The sequence below is a fragment of the Talpa europaea genome (genome assembly GCF_964194135.1).
Source record: "Talpa europaea genome assembly, chromosome: 2".
In the NCBI taxonomy this organism is placed as follows: Eukaryota; Metazoa; Chordata; class Mammalia; order Eulipotyphla; family Talpidae; genus Talpa; species Talpa europaea.
In genome coordinates this window covers 126,416,087-126,436,943 of record NC_140068.1, presented here as the reverse complement: position 1 = coordinate 126,436,943, position 20,857 = coordinate 126,416,087, and the positions used below count along the sequence as shown (strand labels likewise).

General features: G+C 50.5%; 1 pseudogene across 1 annotated transcript in view; it reads right to left on the bottom strand.

Annotated features, from left to right (window-relative positions):
• Positions 1 to 20,857, bottom strand: part of LOC311188316 (class I histocompatibility antigen, Gogo-C*0101/C*0102 alpha chain-like) — a 182,129-nt pseudogene that overhangs the window by 19,464 nt on the left and 141,808 nt on the right. Inside the window, exons 2-3 of the transcript in view lie at positions 1,058 to 1,393; positions 208 to 483 (exon numbers count right to left, since the gene is read on the bottom strand). The product of the transcript in view is annotated as a class I histocompatibility antigen, Gogo-C*0101/C*0102 alpha chain-like (transcript). The remainder of the gene's footprint in view (positions 1 to 207; positions 484 to 1,057; positions 1,394 to 20,857) is intronic.

Sequence of the window (20,857 nt, the reverse complement as noted above, 5' to 3'; positions counted from 1 at the left end):
CCACCGCAGCTCCAGTGAGCACAGCTCCAAGGAGAACCAGGCCAGCAATGATGCCCGCGGTGGGGATGGAGGACTGAGGAGGGGGCACTGGAAGGGAAGGGAAGATCATACCCTGAGCCCCAGACCTTATCCTGACTCTCTGAAGGTCTCCAGAAGGGCTCCTGATGGCCCTGAGAACAGCCTCAGTGCCCACATCCTCCTCCTTACCCCATCTCAGGACTTGGGGCTCCAGCAGTCCCTCATGCTGCACGTGGCACGTGTATCTCTGCTCCTCTCCAGAAGGCACCACCACAGTCGCCCACTTCTGGAAGGTTCCATCTCCCCCAGGCCTGGTCTCCACCAGCTCCATCTCCTGGGTCAGGTCCTCCCCATCTTGCTGCCAGGTCAGGGTGATGTCCACTGGGTAGAAGCCCAGGGCCCAGCACCTCAGGGTGACCTCATCCTCAGAGGTGGGGTGGTGAGTCACATATGTCCTTGGGGGATCTGAGGTGGTAAATCAGAAAAGTCATTTTGTGTTTCCTCCATGGACACTGAAGAATCCTCATGAGAGCATCCTCACAATGGACAAGACAACTGGTGTGGCAGGAAGAAGCATAAACTGTAAAAAACAGGCTAATCTGGGGAATCTGTGCGATTCTCCTATTCCTAAGAAAGTTCTGGAATGAGGAGGAAAGCCCAGGGTAGGATGAAGCAGAGGGAGTGGAACACAGACTTTTTATTCCTGACCTGGGTGGAAGGTGAATGACACAGAAAAGCAGGAATCACATAACTGACAATGTTCTCAGACCAGAAACAAGACTGAGAGAGAAACTCGTGGTTCTCAAACAGGCCCCTGGTCAAAAGGACCCGGTGACGTGTGATGTCAGGGACTGTCTGTCTTTCTCAGGAGAGACGGGATCCCTTCACTGTCCTTCAGGAGAAGCCCGAGTCTCTGGGAGTCTCTCTAGTGCAGAACATGAACCCCAGGGGAGCCCCCCTCTCGGGACTAGAGAGAGGACTCATTTTCCGCAGTGACTCCAGGCAGGGGGGGACCGGGAGGCCTCCAGGCCCCTCTTACCCGTGAGCTGCAGAGTCTCCTTCCCGGACTCCAGGCATGTGCGCAGCCACCTCAAGCACCTGCCCTCCGCATAGTTCCTGAATTTCTCTGCCTCACCCCGGGCCTCCCACTCGCGCCGGGTGATCTGAGCGGCCGTGTCCGCAGTGGTCCAGGAGCGCAGGGTCTAGTTCAGGGCCAGGTAATCAGCGCTGTCTTAGGCGAACTGATCATACCCCCGGAGGAGGCGCCTGTCGGGCCCCATATTGCAGCCAAACATGTTCTGGAAGGTGTGAGAGCCTGTCCCGGCCCTGTCACCCTGGGATCTCCCTGCCCACGCCCCCTCCCGCCTGGAATAAACTAAACAGAATGAAACGGGGTGACAGTCCCGCGGGCTGTTCCCGGGCAGGTTGCAGAGAAGCCTGGAGGGGGAGACCCTGGGCGACCCCCGTCCGTGGGGATGGGGGTGCTGACCCGGCCCGGCCCCGCGCCAGCTCACCGGTCTCGCTCTGGTTGTAGAGGCCGTGCAGGGCGTCCAGGTGCGCTCGGAACCAAGGTATGCGGTCCCTTAGGATCCGCGTCCTCCCGTCCTGCTCCTCCTGCTCCTCCTGCTCCACCTGCCCCGCCCAGGGCGCCCGCGGCTCCGCACTCTGGCCCGGAGAGTCGCTGTCGAACCGCCCGAACTGCGTGTCGTCCACGTAGCCCACGGCCATGAAGCGGGGCTCCCCGAGGCCGGGCCGGGTCATCGCGGTGTAGAAAGTCCTCAGGGAGTGGGGGCCTGGGGGCGGGAGGGGAGACCCGGCCTGTTCTTCTCCCCTTTGGGGGCTCGAGTCCCAGGGGGCGCCCACGAGACAGAAAGTGGATGAAAGATGAATGAGAGTGAGAAGCGGCTGCGGGACGAAAATGGCCGGGACTCGGGGGGCCAGAGGAGGCTGGGGTCTCGGGGGACGGAAAGGGGCCAGGACGGGGCGGGGCCGAGGTGGGGGGACAACTAGGGCGGCGGCGAGGTCGCGCCTTTCCCACGCCCGCCCGCGCCCTCGCTCCCGCCTCTGGGAGCGCCCTGTCCCCTCCCGACCCGCACTCACCCGCCCGGGTCTCCCTCGGGGCCGCGGCCCCCGCGAGCAGGAGCAGGAGGGCTGCGCCCCCATCCCCCAGGACGCGCCTCCACCCGGGCTGGGGAGACGGAGTCCCGGCGGGCGGGCGAGGGCTTTGGAACGGGAGCCGCGGGGCTGCTGATTGGCTGCTCTGGAGACCTCCAGGCAATGGGGAGTGAGCCCTGGGGTGAGTCACCAGTATCCAGGCAGGAGGACCCGCCCAGGCTGTGAGCCCAGAAGCGGAACCGAGGGGAGAGGGCGAATCCCAGCAGTCACCTTCCAGCCCTGCACCCCGCGCTGGGCACTGAGACCCAGACAGCCACACCCTGAGACTGGGACTTTGCCGCCCCCTCCTCTCCTGCTCCGAGACCTTTGTCACACCGTGTCCCTGAGTCCAGGCCCAGGGACTGGGTCCGCAAGTCTCAAACATTTTTCTTTCAGAAACTCTGTTCAGTCTCACAAATTATTACGGATCCCATGTATAATTTTGTTACGTGGGTTACAGCTTTAAATATTTACTTTACTAGAATAAAACCTTTTTAAAAGATGTTATTGCTTCTTTACTTTAGAATATAAATAACCTGGGGCCTCCCTGGTGGCGCAAGGGGTTAAGCATCAGCACTGTGAAGTGACCTGTAGCTGCAGCAGCACAAGTTGGCCAGGGAGCAACTCACATGGCACCACAGACCTCTCCTGCCTCACCTGCTGCTCCCCTCAGCAGTGGATTTCTGTAGATCTGCCTGTTCTGCTCCCCACTCTCTGTCTTTGGTGAATCCACTCACCTGCCACACCTCTGGCCTGTACTCCAGTTCTTGTGTGCATAAATAAATAAATCTTTTTAAAAAAGAATACTAATAACCTATGATATGCTAATGATGGAGTTTTTGAGTCAGTGGGTTTGGAGTGAGGGATCCTTGGGGTCACTCTGGGAAAGATGTCACCAGGGCTCCCATTTCAGCGGTACGTGGAGAGTTCCCCAGGCAAGTTTCTTCACGAGACAGAGACAATAGTTATATTTAAAGGGAAGGTTTTTTTCGGGGAAAAGGATGTCCTAAAGCTAATTCCATACAGGCTTTGTGGACTCCACCCCCACCCCAGGCCAAAGCCAAAGACACTGGGAACTCCAAATCCCATCACCACCCAAGGGAAGGTGGCTGGGACCTGAGGGTGGGGTTAAGCAGCCAGGTTTGGTATAAAACCAGACACGTGGGCTTTGGTGGGGGGCTCTTTTTTTGGCTCTCCGCCAGCTGGCAGCGCTTGGCCAGCTCTGAGAGTGCCTTTGTGTTTCCAGGTTGGCGAATAGGGTAGGACGCATTAAAGACTTTATTTCCCTATTTTCTCCCTGAGTTGTACATTTCCTCATTTCCCTTTCCCTTTTATTAACCTTTTGTGTGTGCCTGTAGTGGAGTACAAATAAGTCCCTTTTATGCGCGCAGGTGAGAACCCACAGCCAGGCAACCCATTTTTATATCGGGGCTGCTCAGGTTTATTAGGGAAAGGTTTATTAGGGAAAGGGACAGAAGAGTAAAGGATATTTGCATAGACACAGGTGGGCAGGAAGAGCTGCCCAGAAAGGGACAGGTTTGCTGAGAGAGGCCTGCAGGGTTGCAAGTGGGCGGCCTTGAGGAGAGCTGCCTCCACTGAGGGAGGTCAATGAAGAGAAGTGCAGGCATGATACAGGTCATGGGCAGGCAGGAGGCTGCTGCCCTGCGGAGGAGAGAGTTGGTGAAAAGAGGCACCTGCATAGTCACAGGTGGACAGAGGGAGTGCTACCCCAGCCTGTGCAGAGACCGCACTAATACAGTCTTCTGTTGGGGAGGGGCCACTCCTTGTGAGCCTTTGGGTTAGTTGCTGATTTTGGATAACTGTGCAGAATCTGAAAGCGACCAGAGATTCCACCATGGGCTCAATCTCCATATCTTTACCCTTGGGCCTGTGCTCTAGACAGCAGTCTGATACCTGCTTGGATTTTCTGTTTTGTAATCTAGGCTTTGGTGCCTACGGATCTTGGTTTCTAGATCTGTGTCAGTGGCTGTGTTAATCCCTTCTACCCCCTGCTCCTGTGTGAGCCAGATTTCTGGTCTTGGGGAACCTCCTTTCCAGTCTTTTTCTATTGCTGTTCTCCATCATTTACTAACTTGACAACTTCCAGTACTATTTTTACTATTGGGATTTGTGGTGCAAAATAAAGTGAAAAAAAAATTTTAAATAATTTGATTCCAGGGACCTCCCTGGTGGCGCAAGAACCTATGAGGTAATCAGAAGCCTCTGCAGCCTCAATCTGCTCTGGATTCCCAGGCTATCCAGGGAGCAACCCACATGGCATAGCAGACCTCTCCTGACTAGCCCACTGCTACCCTCAGCAGTGTCCTTTGGTCAATCTGCCTGTTCTGTTCCCCACTCTGTGTCTGGTGAATCCTCTCACCCCCCACACCTCTGGTCTGTTCTCCAGCTCTTGTATGCATAAATAAATAAATCTTTTAAAAAAATAAATAATTTGATTCCAGTGTAATGAATACTGAAGAGCTTTATGAAAGGTTTGGCCTGGTAAAGAAAAGGAGAGCCAGGCTAAACTTTCTCAAAGGAAGGGAAAATTTATTGCGCCCCGGGCGGACTTCACGGACCTATGGTGGGGGTCAGTGAAGCCTGGTGGGCTGTTCCCAGGTGGGCTGCCTGGTGGGTTTTTGCATTTGGCCTCCTGCATGGACCTTGACTTTATAACTTAGTGGAACAATATATTACTTTAAAAAAAAAAATCACACATTAGCACAACACCCAACCAATATGCAAGAGAGTGATGAGAAAATATATTATTGAGCAAATGAATATAAAGATTCCAGCAGAATTTCCAGTCTAGGTGCAATTGTAACAGAGTGGTGCCCAGGAAAATGTTCCCTCGCCCCACCCAAAGGAGGGTGGAGCTAAAGAGAAGAGAAGAACCTGGAGAGGAGACAGAAGAAGAAATGAAGCAGGATGGAGCCAGAAGGAGACATGGAGGAGGCACATGGAACAGAGAGACACGTGAAGAAACTGCGTTTGCCTTTTGGTCCTGAAACAGACGTGGTTGAGAGACCCATGGGGAGGAGAGCAATGTTAGCTTTTATCTTGATTTTGATTTTGCTCTTTTCCCTCCAGACTTGTCTGGTTATTTCTGATCCTTTTCTGTGGGTCCCCACTAAAAGATGCTTTAGATTTGTGGCAGGCTTTTGGGCCTCGCTCTGGGCCAATCCCATTCGGGTGGTCTTTTACCCATGAGGGGACGGGTAACTTTGGGTGCTGGATTTAGAAACTATATTCTTTGTCTTTCTATATAGTTTACTAATTGTATTCAATTTCCTTTCCATTACAGTCTTAAATGTTTTGTCTTGATATGGCCGATGACAGAACCTATTTAGAGCAGGCAGGTTTGCGGGGCCTGGGGTGCTCCTCTCCCTGCCCTGTTACACAATGAACACTCCCATGCAGGCATAATTAACAAGTTTGCTTACTCACAGCTCTTTCCCTTCTAAGATGCATGGCCAGGGCCTGAGCACTCTTATCTACAACGTTGGGCAGTAAACCAGCTGGCCTGTCTCTTAAAGGGCATCCTCAAATACCTCATCTTGCCCCCTTTGCCTGGCGCCCCTTGTCTGGGGACTTTGCAGCAAATGGTTGTGCCTGCTTGTAGGGTAAAGAAAATATCAAGCTTTTCTGCCCTTCCGCCATCAGGATAGATGATGGATCCTTGTCCTCAATGCATGCCTGATGGCGGGCACCTGGAATAGGGTGTGGGCATAGGTAGATGGGATTCAGCTGAGCTAAGACTGTGCTTTTAAGGGCAGCGTCACGGGGATGCCAGCAGCAGCAGTAGAAGCCGAAGCCGAAACCGAAAGAGAAGCCGAGATCACCAGAGAGCCCAGATAGAGTGAGGATTTGCTGGGGGCTGGGAGGCCTGCCAGCGTCCCGCCCCCCCAACACCCCTGCCTGCCATATGCCTGGTGAACCCCAATAAAAGACCTGCATAAAACCCACTGAGGACTCTGACTCCTCCTTTACCCGGTCTGCATGGGATCAGAAAACCTGCACTGTATCCAGTCCTGACCCTGCACTGCTGAAAACGATGCTATTGATGGAGGACAGGAATGAAAAAAACTGAAGAAAGGAAGCACCACAAGACCAGAAACCTGGCTGTAGGATAAATGGTTTTCAGGCTTTTCTGCCCTTCCACCATCAGGATTGCCTTGCCTGATGGGGCACCTGCAGTTGTTACATTGTTGCAAGCTGTCTGGTTTACTTCTGTGGGCGTGGGAGGGGTATTGAGATAGGCTCCAGAGAAGCAGAAGCAGGAGAGCAGCAGAAGAGAAAAGGGGAGAAAGTAGCCAGAGAAGCCCAAAGTGAAGACTTGCCAGGGGCTAGGAGGCCTGCAGGCTTTCTGGCCCCCTGGCACCCCTGCCTACCCTGTACCTGTTTGCCACACTACATGTAAAGCTCAATAAAAGCCTAATAAAACCAATGCGGGCTCCAGGACTCTCCTTTACCCCATCTGCCGAATCATAAATAACCTGCTCGGTGGCCATCCTGGTCCTACACTGGCTCTCACAAGGATGGGGGTAGAAGAGATTAGCATAACCATCAACACAGTTGTGGAAACTAGGATCCTTCTGCACAGACTACACAGTTGTGAAAACTAAGATCCTTTGGCTCCAAAGCCTAGATTACAAAGCATAACATCCAAGCAGGTATCCCAGGGTGCATCCAAAGAAAGATATGGAGATTGAGCCCATTGTGGAATTTCAGGTCTTTTTCAGATTCTGCAAAGTTATCCCAAATCAGCCACTAACCCTAAAGCTTACAAGGAGTGGCCCCTCCCAACAGAAAAGGACTATATCAGTGCAGTCTGCACAAGCTTGGGGCAGCGCTCCCTCTGCCCACCTGTGACAGATACCTCTCTCCGCAGGGCAGCAGCCTCCCTGCTGCCATGACCTGTACCTGCCAAGGCTTCTCCTCACTGACTTCCCTCAGTGGAGGCAGCTCTCCTCAAGGCCGCTCGCCTGCAACCACGCAGGCCTCTCTCAGCAAACCTGTCCCTTTCGGAGCAGCTCTTCCTGCCCACCTGTGTCTATGTAAGTGTCTTACTCTTCTGTCTCTTGCCCTAATAAACCTTCCCTTTAAATATAACTAGTGTCTCTGTCCCGTGGAGAAACTCGCCTGGAGAATTCTCCATGTGTCGCTGAAATAGGAGCTCTGGTGAAACCTTTCCCAGAGTGACCCCAAGGACCCCACATTCTAAACCCACAGACCACAAAAACCACATCACTATCAATGTAAGAGATATGGACACAGTTGTGTATAAAAGGAACCCTTGGTCTTTATTTTTTGTTTTGTTTTGTTGATTTTTTTAAAATAAATTTTATTTTTATATTCCCCATACAATTGGAACCCCCTTATTTTGACCCCAATCCCTCCCCTCCCCGCCCCCCAACCCCCATAGAGTGTCTCTGATTCATAGTTGTTTGTTGATTTTGATTTTCACTTTCTTATAGTTATTCATTTTCCTGGTCCCTTATTTAAGTTTTCTAGATTCCTGCTATGAGTGAGACCATCCGGTATTTTTCTTTTTCTTTCTTGCTTATTTCGCTGAGCATGATCCCTTCCAGCGCCATCCATGTTGCTGCAAATTGCATGTGTTTATCTTTTTTAAATGCTGAGTAATATTCCATGGTGTATATGTACCACACCTTCTTGATCTCTGAAGAGTAAATGCAAATGGCCAACAGGCATATGAAAAAATGTTGAACATCACTTGTCATCAGGGAAATGCAAATCAAAACTACCATGAGATACCATCTTACACCAGTGAGAATGGCACGTATTAAAAAAACTAGCAACAACAAATATTGGCGAGGGTGTGGAGAAAAAGGAACTCTCCTGCACTGCTGGTGGGAGTGCAAACTGGTCCAACCACTATGGAGAGCTGTGTGGAGATTTCTGGACCTACTAAACATAGAGCTTCCATAGGATCCAGCAATTCCACTCCTAGGTATTTACACAAAGGACACAGAAACATCAATTCCAAAGAGCACCTGCACCCCTATGTTTATAGCAGCACTGTTTACAATAGCTAAGCTTTGGAAACAAACCAAATGCACTTGGTCTTTAAACCGGTGCTCAAACCTTATGGGGCTACCCAGGTCTGGGACCTCATACATGAATAATAAAGCTTCTGACCTCACCATTCCTGAAGTACCGATTGTTCTTCCTCTGCCTGGATAAAAGGCCAGAATTTATTTCTACAAGAACACTATGGAAATGTAACAGAATAAGAAATATTCAATGATACTGTTTCAGGTTTCACTTTGCAATTAACCTTGGAGAAAATACCAAAACACCACCTGTATAGTTTTAATGTAGTATCAAAGTGGAATATTTCAAATTGTCTGAAAACACTACTTCAACATATTTGTGTAAGGCAGTGTCTGCATAGTTATAGTAAGGCAGTGTGTATTTTTTCATAGACTTCAACCAGAACAACAGACCAAATGGAGAAGAAAATATGAAAATGCAAAGGTCTTCTAATGAGACAGACAAGAAAGACAATTGCAAAAATATAAAATGCAAAAGATCCACTCTTCTCATTGCCCCGATTATTTTCAGAAATATTATTTCTGTTAAGAACACTTTCTGTTAACATGCATTGGGTTATACATATTATTCGAAATGAAATAGTTACATGATTAAACACAGCTTTATTCCTAGGGTGGTAAATAGGGGTAGTAATACCTCATAAACAAAAGTATACTTGGCGTCCTCACTTATCTGTAAGACTTTATGCAGATTCTGAAAGGAAAATGACTGAGAAGCGCTGGCTGACCCAGTCCTTGGGCCTGGAATCGGGGAGACAGTGTGACAAAGCTCTGGGTGAGGAGAGGAGGGGCAGAGCAAATCCCCAGGGCCCTAGTCTGGTTCTCATAGTTCCAGGCCCCAGGGCTGTGTCTAGGGCAGGAAGGTTACTGTTGGGGATACCCCACTGCCCCCTTAGCCTCCCTTCTGTCTCCACCACCTGTGCTGGACCCTGGACACTTGTGACTCCCCCCCAGTTCTCAGTCCCCAGTGCCTGGAGGTTCCCAGAGAAGCCAATCAGCATGGCCCCCAGTTAAGTCTCTGTCCACCAGCCTAGAGTCAGAAGCTCCCCAGACCCCAGCAGTGCTGGTCATGGGGCCCCCAACCTCCTCCTGCTGCTTCTCTCCAGGGCTGTGTCCCAGGCCCAGGCTGGTGAGTGCAGGATGGGGAGAGAAAAGGCTTCTCTGGTGGAGGCTGTTGCCTTAGGCCCCTCTGTCCCCCCACGGTTCCTCTCAGTCCTAGTGCCTTTCTGTCCCTCCCACACTAGCTCCCTCTTCTGTCCCCCTGAGTCCCACTCCTTCTCCACCTGATGCCCCTTTTCAAGCTCTGGAGGCTCCTCCTTCCCTGAACACTATCTCCCCTCATGCCCCATCTTCCTGGGACTCAGGACCCAGGGAGATGGGTCAGCCTGGCTTTCACCCCTTCCTGCCTCCAGGCTCCCACTATCTAAGGCTTTTCGAAACCAAGATCTCCCAGGGCCTCCGGTGGCACAGTGGTTGAGCGTCGCACTGCAAAGCTGTCCGCAGGCTCTGCAGCACTGGTTCAATTCTACGCTGCCAGGGAGAAGCCCACATGGCACAGCAGACCTCTCCTGTCTCGCCCACTGCTCCCCTCAGTAGTGTCTTCGGTCCGTCTGCCTGTTCTGCTCCCTACTCTGTCCCTGGTGAATCCTCTCACCCTCCCACGCTTCTGACCTGTACCACCAAGACCTCCCAGCCCAGCCTCAAGGAGCCCCAGCACATCGCCGTGGGCTACATGGACGACACACACAGTTCAGGCGGTTTGACAGCGACTCTCCAGGTCACAGTGTGGAGGTGCTGGAGCCCAGGGTAGAGCAGATGGGACAGGAGGATCTGGACAATGATACAGAACCAAAGACAATAGGCACAGAGGTTCAAAGCTGCCCTACATGGCTCCTGGAGGACCTGCGCAGCTACTACAATCAGAGCTAGGATGGTGAACAATATTTGCCCAGGGCAGGTCACAGATCCCATTCCACAGTGATTTCGAGAGGCTATGGCACCTGCCATAGTGGAGGAGGAAGTTTGGGCAAAGCACAAAATGAACAACCTGGAGGGCAGGTGCGTGGAGTGACTCCCAAGACTCCTGCAGATGGGGAAGGAGGTGCTGCAGCTCAGAAGTAAGAGGTGCTGAGGAGTCTTTCATCTCCCTGAGGCTTACACCCCTCAGGGAAAACGGAATCATGGTCAGAAAAGCGCCCCCTTCTGGTCAGAGAAGGAGCTGTCTGTCACATTTCAAAACTGTAGTAGAGACTGGTCCAGCGGCTCCTATTTTTTCTGAGGGACAGTTAAGGAATCCAGTTTCTCCTGAGAAAGAGGGGAGACCACCCCCTGAAATCACCCTGCATAGGATCCTTTTCACTGGCAGTCTTCTTAGGAACAATGAGTTTCTCCCTCAAGATCTTGATATTTAGTCAGAGAGCATTTTTGGAGATCTCACTCCTGCCTGTCTGTGTCATTACCCTCCACCCAAGTCAGCAACAAAATGCTTAGAGACCTGCATCCTACCCCAGGCTCTCACCTACTCTCCCGGACTCCCAGACCAGGCTGGTTTCTGGGGTTTGTGCTTCCTTCTTCCAAGCATATTGTCCTGTCCATTCTGAGGATCGTCATGAAGCTGCTTCAGTGTCCATGGAGAAAATATAAACCATAAAATTTCCGATTCTTCCCACTCAGACCCCCAAAGGGCACATGTGGCCCACAACCCCATCTCTGAGCATGAGGTCACCCCGAGGTGCTGGGCCCTGGGCTTTTACCCTGTGGACATCAGCCTGAACTGGCAGAGAAATGGGGAAGATCTGATGCAGGACATGGATTGGGTGGACACCAGGCCTGCAGGTGATGGAAGCTTCCAGAAGTGGTTGGCTGTGGTGGTGCCTTCTAGAGAGGAGCAGAGAGACACATACTATGTGCAGCATGAGGGGCTGCTGGAGCCCCTTATCTTGAGATGGGGTAAGGAGGGGGACTTGGGCACAGGGCCTCTTCTCAAGGGAATCAGGAGCCCTTCTGAGAACTTCAAAAGCATCATTGCTGACCTGGTTCTCCTTGGAGCTGTGCTCACTGGAGCTGCAGTGGCTGCAGCTGTGATCTGGAGGAAGAAGCGCTCAGGTAGGGAAGGGGCTGGGGGGATCTTGTCCACTGAGGGCTTTCAAGTCCGAGGGAGAACTTGCCCTGCCTGGTTAATGGGAAGTACCATCCATACACATGTTGCCCAGAAGGCATTTGGTCCAGTCCCTGCACTTCCTTTTTTCATTTTTCCCAGTCCTGACCTGGGTCTTTAGTCACAGTATTCCAGGATTAGAAGATTCCTTTAGGACTGCACGGGCTGACTCCTCCCTTGTCTCACATGATGATTCATCCCACAGGAGGACAAAGAGGAAGCTACACTCAGGCTGCAGGTAAGTGTGGGTCAGGGGTTTGATCCCTGAGGCCCTGGGGATAGTGCTGATGAAGCCATTCAGTTTCCATTCATGATGGTGATTTTCATGTCTTCAGATCTTAAGGCCACGTATTAGTGGCTCAGCTCACCATACAGACATTCACCTCTTCTTTTGACTTCAGCTGTGAACAATAATTTACATTGTGGGGTAGAATTGGAGGCTCATTCCTCCTTTGAAGGAAAGAGACCACAGTTATGGAAGAAGGTGACAGAAGAAAAGCACAGCAGCAAGCAGGAAATGGTTGTGAAAAATGAGAAATTAGGGCCTCCCTGATGGTGCAGAAGGTTGAGCGCAGCACTGTGTAGCTGTCTGCAGCCTCTGCAGTGCCGGTTCGATCCTCGCCAGCCACAGAGCAACCCACATGGCATGGCAGACTTCTCCTGTCTCGCCCGCTGTGCCCCTCAGCAGTGTATTTCGTCAGTCTGCCTGTTCTGTTCCCTGCTCTGGCTCTGGTGAATCTTCTCACCTCCCATGCATCTGGCCTGTGCCCCGGTTCTTCTGTGCATGAATAAATCTTTCAAAAAAAGAGAGAGAGAAATTATTCAATGCTGACTTTACAAAGACTGAGCACATTATTTTTTCTTTAAAGATTTATTTATTTATACAAGAAATAGGGTATAGGCCAGAGGTGCGGGAAGGTGAGAGAATTCACCAGAGACAGAGTGGGGAGCAGAACAAACAGACGGACTGAAAGCACTGCTGAGGGGAGCAGCAGGTGAGACAGGGGTCTGCCATGCCATGTCAATAACTCTCTGGTGGGCCAGGAATTGAACCTGCGCTGCATAGGCTGTGGACAGCTTCGTAGCACTGTGCACAACCTGCTGCACCACCGGGGACACCCTGAGCACATTATTGCTCCATTATTAAATATTTTTAATGAGGGGAAATAATCTATATCCAGCCAGGAGACATAGCAATGACAGCATTTGAAACTCCACATTGAGGGCACTGCTGACAGATAGATGATGGTCATGGTGAGAGACCAAGAGAAACCAACCTCATGGGTAAACACCAGGGTTTGACCTAAGAGGTCACTGTGTCTTCCTAGCCAGTGAATCCATAACTTATATAGTCTCATCAATAATTTTTAAAAAGTTGGAGAGATAGTAAATTATTGAGGGAGCCAGGTAATATACCTTTGCTTTAACTCCCAAAATTCATTAAGGAAAACTCATTGTGCTTAATAGCACCAAGGCTCAGCACCATGACAAGGGAACATAAGTACAGGATTCAGGTGGTGTCTGGTGTCAGGAGTGAGCTCCGTCTTCCTGCTGGTCTGGCAATGACCACTTGTAGTACTTTGTTCACGGGAAGCCTCAGTATGTCAGCAGGTCTGATGGAATTTAGTAGTGACTGTGCAAGTGACCCACTTCCTAGCAGGTGTGATGACACTGTCAACTCCTGACACACAGGAAGCTTCTTCTTTGGGGACATTGTGAAATGCATTTTACTGATGAATAGATAAACTGGAATTTCTTTATTTTTTAAGATTTATTTATTTATGTATACAAGAACTGGGGTACAGGCCAGAAGCGGGGGAGTGAGAGGATTCACCAGAAACAGAGTGGGGAACAGAACAGGCAGATTGACTGAAGTACACTGCTGAGGGGAGCAGCAGGCAAGTCAGGAGAGGTCCGCTGCACCATGCGGGTAGCTCCCTGGCTGGCCAGGGATCGAAGTCTTGCTGCAGTGGCTGAGGATAGCATCATAGGTTGTGTCTTAACCCCTTGCACCACCAGGGAGGCCCTACACTGGAATTTCTAAAAAATATCTATACTACCATGATTCAATCCAGATGTGGGGCTATTTAACTAAAGATTTTATGGCTTTTAATTTAAAACCATCATGAAATAATTGTAAAATAGTGTGCATCTAAATGTATTTGGAAAGGGAACATTGATGGCCAAGTAGTATATTTGGCTGCTGGATTTCTACCTAAACTGATACATTGTGCTTTTGCTTTTTTCAAAGTGAAAAACCTATACTTTTCCTAAAAAGAAATAACTGCCAAATATTTATTCTTGTCACTGAAGACTGGTTTTTCTCTGAGTAAGATGTGGGATTACCAGACCTTTCTGGGCAGAGATTGACATGGTGCAACTTCTTTTTGGAAGCCTCCGTCTGGCTGCTGTGCAGAATCAAGAGGTGAAGGTGATAGGTGGGAAGATAAATGTGGGAAACTAGCACAGGTTCTAAGATGGAAAATTTGGTAGCTTTATGGGGTATGATGAGGAAAGTAACACAGTGTTTGGATCTGGATATATTTAGGGATGGACTTTACAGCATTTCCTAATGTAACATCTGGGTTGTGAGAAAGATGGGTCAGGATGCCACCCAACATCTCAGACTGTGAAGTAGAGATGTGGAGCCCTCGGTGACACGAGCAGGCTTCAGAAGTAGCACATTTGTGGAAATGGCATCCGAGGTGTTCATTAGGAGAGTTGAAGCTGAGGGTTACTGAAAATACAGTGATGGTGGCAAAGGTCAGACAAGCCTGGAGCACAGGTGAAATATGTAAACTGAGAAATAGATCTGGGAGGTGATATGATGTAAATGATATTTGTTGGGTGACCTGATCAGACCAAAGCCCCACTCACTGCACAGTCTGACCCCACGTGGAGAAGACACAAAGATCAAAGAGGCCCACTTCAGTGAGCCCAGGAGTCACTGGGATGCTTATGAAGACTGAGAAGGTCTAGAACAGAGCCCGAGAGTCTGTGTTTATAACAGCGCTGGTGCTGATGTGCTGGTTTCAGATCACACTTTTAGCAGCAGGTCAACACCATGACTCCCACCTGGCTGTGCGTCAGCCTCACATGCAGAGCATGTTGAAGAAGAGATTCCCAGGCTCCCTGTTCATCACTCTGAGCTGCTGGATCTGGGCGAGACCTGAGCATTTGTAACACGCCCACATACATCCTGGGGCTCAACCATGTGGGTCTGCCAGACTTCAGTGGCCCGTTCAGCCACCATTACGGTTACCTGCAGTTCTGCATTCCTATACCAAGGTCAGAACGGTCCAGTCACAGTCATATGAGCCAAACCTTACAAGGTGACTTTCATACCAATCAAGAGCAGAAAGCTGGATCACTCTGGAAAGGGTGTGCATCAAGAGGTAGGACCGGGAACGCCCTGGGCGCTGAGGACTGATGTATGACAAGGGACCCCAGAGGCTGATCAGTGGAATGCCTTCTTAATAAGATTAGAAACATGGCCGGGGGTTTGGGGTCCAGTTTTCGATTACAACACTTGGTCATCAAGCTGATAACATAGTCAGCAGACTCATGTCCCCCCAAGCCCTTGATGACATTCCCGAGTTTCACCCATCCTTTCTCCTTGTCCTCCTAACGCACGTAGCTGATGCTCTATGATTATTCCACCAATAAAAACGGTCAGGATCTTGCTCCCAGCGGCAGCCTGCATTATGCAGCCTGCTCCACACCTCCCGCGTCTTTGTCAGTGTGGGGTTGCCCGATGCAACACAGCCAAATTGGGATCCCCCTGATGTCGGTGATCAGGGAGCTGTGAGGACCTGGGAGGAAAAAGACAAGACATGTGCTGGGGGGTCTGTTTTGCTTTCTCTCCCAGAAGGCATATCCAGGTGGGCATGAGGAAGTGGTTCAGCATAAGGAAAATCTGTCACTATTCCTGGATGGATTTCTTACTCGTTTCATACAAATTTACAACATAGATTTTTCAAGTAAAATTTACTAAAGGCATTAATAGATACATGTGAATGTGTATATGTCTGTATATAATAGTGTAGTGTGTAACACTGACTCCAGATCCCTGTGGCTTACCCAGCTCTGTCCTGCCCCCTGAGTGGTGGGACGTGTGGGCTTTATTGGTGCAGCTGCCCCAGTGGGCACAGCCAGAGGCCAGTGGGAGCAGGAGTCTGAAAGGGCTGGCAGATGCAGTGGGGATTTCCTACCCTGGCACCCTGTTTGTGCAGGTGGGAGCTGGTGGGCACAGATCTAGAGGTGGTGGCAGAGGGGGAGTTTCCTGACAGGGGGCAGACAGACTTCAGAGGGCCCCTCCCCCAGAGCAAGCCAGGGTTAAGCACAGGAGCCCCTAGGGCTTGGCTCCTCCATCCCTGGCCCCTCAGAGGAGCTGCTCTGGGCAGCACCAAGGCCGCCCTGCAGTGGGTGCCACAGGACACCTTCGCTAAGGACCTCCTCACTGAGCTAGGGATGATAGCTGGGGGGCATCAGCTGGGTATGAATGGACCCCACCAGCTCTGGCAGGCTCCAGAAGGCCGCTGCTTGAGGACAGGGCTGAGGCCACCCTGACAGCTGTGGCCACTGCACCCAGCAGCGGGAGTGGCAGTGGTTGACAGTAGGTGGGCACTTTACCAGCAGCCACCGTCAGTGTCATGGAAATGGCGGCAACCAATCTGGCAGCAGAGGCTCTCTGTCCCCACACACCACCCCAGGGCATGCAGCCCACTGGGGCTACAGCAGCAAGGTCAGCTTTGAGACCTGTCATTGCTGCTGACTGTCCGGCACCACCTCCCGGTGCTGTTGCCTCCTTCCCTTCTGGCCCAGCATTCAGACTGTGGCTGTGCCTGCTGGGGTGATGCTCAGAGGGGAGTACCCCCGGGGAACACCTCCTGCTGCCACTATGGGTTGGGTCCTGGCCCAGTGCTTCCGGCTGTTCCACCAGCTCCAGGCCCTCCCTGATGGGACTGTACCACCTTACACAGGCAGCCTTAATTTGGGACTATTGGACACAGCGGACACTATCTGGGGTGACACAGCTGGCCACTGAGGCCTTAGAAACTCTTTATTTCCCTGCTCTCCTGTTTGTTAGAGAAACCTCATTGCTGTTCCCTGAGCCTGAGTGGTTGCAATTGAGCACAGGGGTGAGAACCACAGTGTCCTCTCCCCTACCTTAGCTCTGTCTTTCTGAGAGGGGGCCAGGAAGGAAGGGCCCATACCTAGTAGAGGAATCTGCACACATGCAGGCTGCACATACATGCTACATGACTCATGATCTGTTTTCTTTGAACTAAAGCTCTTGTTTAAACTGAGATCCTGCCCTGCTGATGCCCCAAAGAGTGCCGGACACTGATGCCTTCTGATGTACCAGGGGCAGGATACCCAGGAGGTTGATGGCAAGTTCTGGGGCTGCTCATGACAGACAGACACCAAGAGTGTCAGCTGTGACAGGCTGTTCTGATGGATGATTTTCTCAGAACATAAAGGTTTGCCAGCACAGAGAGCCCCGGGAGACACACAGGAGAGAGGCGTGTGGAGAAGCTGCCTTGCTTCTTGGCTTTGGACTTGAACCAGGAACTTAGAGACATGGAAGGAGACTCCTGGAAGAGACCCAGGGGGGAGACAGACCTTTCCCTTGTACTTTAATTTTTCTCCTTTTGGCCCAGACTTACTGGCTCCTTTCATCCACTTCCCAGGTCCCCACCTGAAGGTGCCTTAGCATTGGGGGACCTTTCAGGCCACAGTGGCCTGCTTTGGGCCAAGGCTGTGTGTTTGGGTCTTTACCCACGAGGGGCTGGGGAACTTTGGGTGTTTTATTCCTAATGTTATTTCTTCCTTTCTCTCTATGAACATTAATTCTTTTAAACTTCTTTCACACTAAGAAATAAAACTACAGTTTTGTCATGAAACTAAAGAAAACTACAAAACTTATGCAAAGCTGGGCCCATAAATATATCTTTCGATATATGATATATCTTTTTTTTTAAAGATTTATCTATTCATTTACACAAGAACCAGGGTACAGGCTAGATGCGCAGGAGGGTGAGAGGATTCACCAGAGACAGAGCGGGGAACAGAACAGGCAGACTGACAAAATACACTGCTGAAGAGAGCAGCGGGCATGATAATAGAGTTCTGCTGCACCATTTGGGACCATCGCCAGCCGGCCGGGATAAAACCGGCGCTGCAGAGGCTGCAGACAGCTTCACAGCACAGGGCTCAACCACCTGCGCCACCAGGGGAGGCCCGATATATCTTTTTTTAAAAAGATTTATGTATTTATCCATATAAGAACTGGGGTACAGGCCAGAGATAGGGGGGCGAGAGAATTCACCAGAGAAAAGTGGGGAACAGAACAGGCAGATTGACGAAGTACACTGCTGAGGGGAGCAGCAGGCAAGTCAGGAGAGGTCTGCTGTACCATGTGGGTAGCTCTCTAGCTGGGGATCAAACTAGTGCTGCAGTGGCTGCAGATAGCTTCATTGATTGTATCTTAACCCCTGCACCACCAGGGAGGCCCTGATATATCTTTCAATAAATATATATATATATATATATATATATATAAAAGCTAACTGAAATATTTCCTTTCTTTCTCTCTCCCAAGGATGTAAAATGCTGGAAGCCATGCTACTCATGTTGTCTGACAAGGGTTTGGGCCGCACCCTGATTAAGTGTTTGCATCTCATCCTCACTCATTTTCTACAATCGCGCCGACGCTGTCCCATATTTCAGGAACCCCTGACACCCAGGCTGTTGCGGCTGGTTTGCAGCAGTAAAACTTTTACTAAGTATTCTATTTTCTCATGTCAAAATGTTAGTTTGCATATATCCAATAAGGTTCTTTTTTACCTTCTAGTTGACTGACTATTGGAAATATGGGTGTTTTACCAAGTGTTGCATCTGGCAACACCACACTGATAAAGAAATGGGAGTCATGGAGCAGGCTACATAATGCAGCATGCTGCTGAAGAGCAAGATCCTGGCCTTTTTATTAACAGAATAATCATACAGTAGCAGTTGTAAGGGGAAGGAAAAAAGAAAAAGGGGAAGAAGGTGACTAGAAAATGTGCTCCACATCTATATTTTCAGGGGTTGTGAGTCTGCTCTCCAGGCACTTCTCATCTGCTGGTTGACTGGGTATTGTAATTGAGATCAGCCCACACAGACCTTCCCCCCACAGTGTCCCCGATGCTGCCCCGTCCCTGCCCGGTCCTCTCTGGCTCCCCACTGTACCCCTTTCCACCTCTGTCCCCTAAAGTCCCCATTTCCATCTTCTCTCTCTTTTCCAGGAGTCTCCCCATCTTCCTAGTCAGTGCCCTGGGGGCTCTCCTAGGCCCTCCCCTCCTCCAAGGATGGAGAATGTCAGGTGATTCCCAGGAGGAAGGCCTTTCGTCCTTGGAAGCAGAGCAGAAACAAATTACAGGGACCCTGGGATCTAAGTTTCCATCCCAAGAGACTGAGGCAACCTTTATATTTGGGGATTTTCTCAGAATCTAGGAACCAGTTGTCATGTCCACTGGAGACTAAAAATGAGGACACTAAAACTGACACAGACTTGGGCGCCCCCTTGTGGCAGATTCCTGTCCTGCCGCTGCGAGTCCAGGGCCTGGGGAGGGCCTGGCTGAGCGGGAGAAAGGGCGGCTCTGGGCTCCTGTGCTCAGCCCTGTGGCCACACGGGGGCGCTGCCGCGCTGCTCCGGATTCTGGTGGAGCCGCCAGGATGGGGCGGGATGTGAATTGGGCAGAGTTGGGGGCTCTGGGGTCGGTGTCCTGGGGTTAGATACTCTGTGAGGAGTCAGAGAAGCAGGACTCAGAGGAGAGAAGACTCTGGAGCCTGCCCTGGGTGTGAGGTTTCCAGCTTTTCTCCCCAGGACCCCTCCAGTCCCTGGATAACAAAACAAGTCCCTGGATTCCAGTCTCTGGAAAACAGGAAAGTGGATCATTTTTTCCTTCTACAATCTATTTAGTATTCAGGACATTAAAAAAAATAACATTTAAAGAATACTGTTAAATTTACAGAAAAGTTGCAAAGGTAGTACAGTTCTTGTTTACCCCACACCATTTCCACTTTGTTAACATCTTGCATGACTAAAGTTGTTATTTATTTTATAGCTAATAAAGCAATGGTGACACAATTACCAAACTCCATGCTTAATTTCCTTGAATAGTGTCTCAGTGCCTTGGTCTCTCTCCTCACCTTCTGGGATACCTATAACTCTTTTTTTTTTTTTTAAGATTTATTTATACATATAAGAACTGGCGTATGGGCCAGAGGCGTGGAGGGTGAGAGAATTCACTGGAGACAGAGTGGGGAGTAGAACAGGCAGACTGACTGAAATACACTGCTGAGGGGAGTATCTGGCAAGTCAGGAGAGGTCTGCTGTGCCATGTGGGTAGCTCCCTGGCTAGGGCTAGAACTCCTGCTTCAGTGGCTGCTGATAGCTTCATAGGTTGCATCTTAACTCCTTGCACCACCAGGGAGGTCCTGTGGAAGCACAGGCCGGCAATACCGGAGGGTGCTCTTGGACTTAGGGTCTTGCCATTCAAAGGCAAAAAGCAGTTGATCCTGGGCCTCCCTGGTGGTGCAGCAGTTGAGCGCTGGGTTGCGAAGCTGCCCGCGGCCTCTGCAGCACCGGTTCGATTCCCGGCTGCTCCCCGGACACCGGAGGAGGTTCCCACATGGCTCGCAGACCTCTCCTGCCGCCCGCTGCTCCCCTCAGCAGTGTGCTTCAGTCCTTCTGCCTGCTCTGCTCCCCGCTCTGGCTCTGGTGAATTCTCTCACCCTCCCGCACTTCTGACTGTACCCAGTGCATGTATAAACAAAACAAACAAACAAATAAATAAATAAAAATACATACCTCTTTAAAAAAAAAAAAACAGTTGATCCTGCACATCTATTGGGATACAGAAAAAGTCATCTTTAAGATCTAATATAGAAAACCATCCAAAGTCACCAGGTATGGCAGTTAATAAGGTGTAGGGATTAGGCACAGTTGGGATATAAATCCTGGACAATGTCATTAATGGCCCAAAAATCTTGGACAAAACGGCCTGTATGGGGTTTCCTCACTGGCAACATCGGAGTGTTGTATGGTGAGCGGCAGGGCCTAATGAGTCCAGATTGAAGGAATCTTTTTAACACTGGCTCAATTCCCCTCAAGGCCTCCTTCTTTAAGGGGTATTGCTTCCTCCTTGGGGTTTTGTTTCCTTCTATCACTTCTTTTATTTTTTTAAAGATTTATTTATTTTTATACAAGAACTGGGGTACAGGACACAAGTGAGGGATGGTGAGAGGATTCACCAGAGACAGAATGGGGAACAGAACAGGCAGAAATACACTGCTGAGGGGAGCAGTGGGCAAGGCAGGAGAGGCCTGCCCCGCCATGTGGGAATCTCCCTGGCCGGCCAGGAATCGAACCAGCGCTGCAGAGGCTGCAGACAGCTTCACAGCG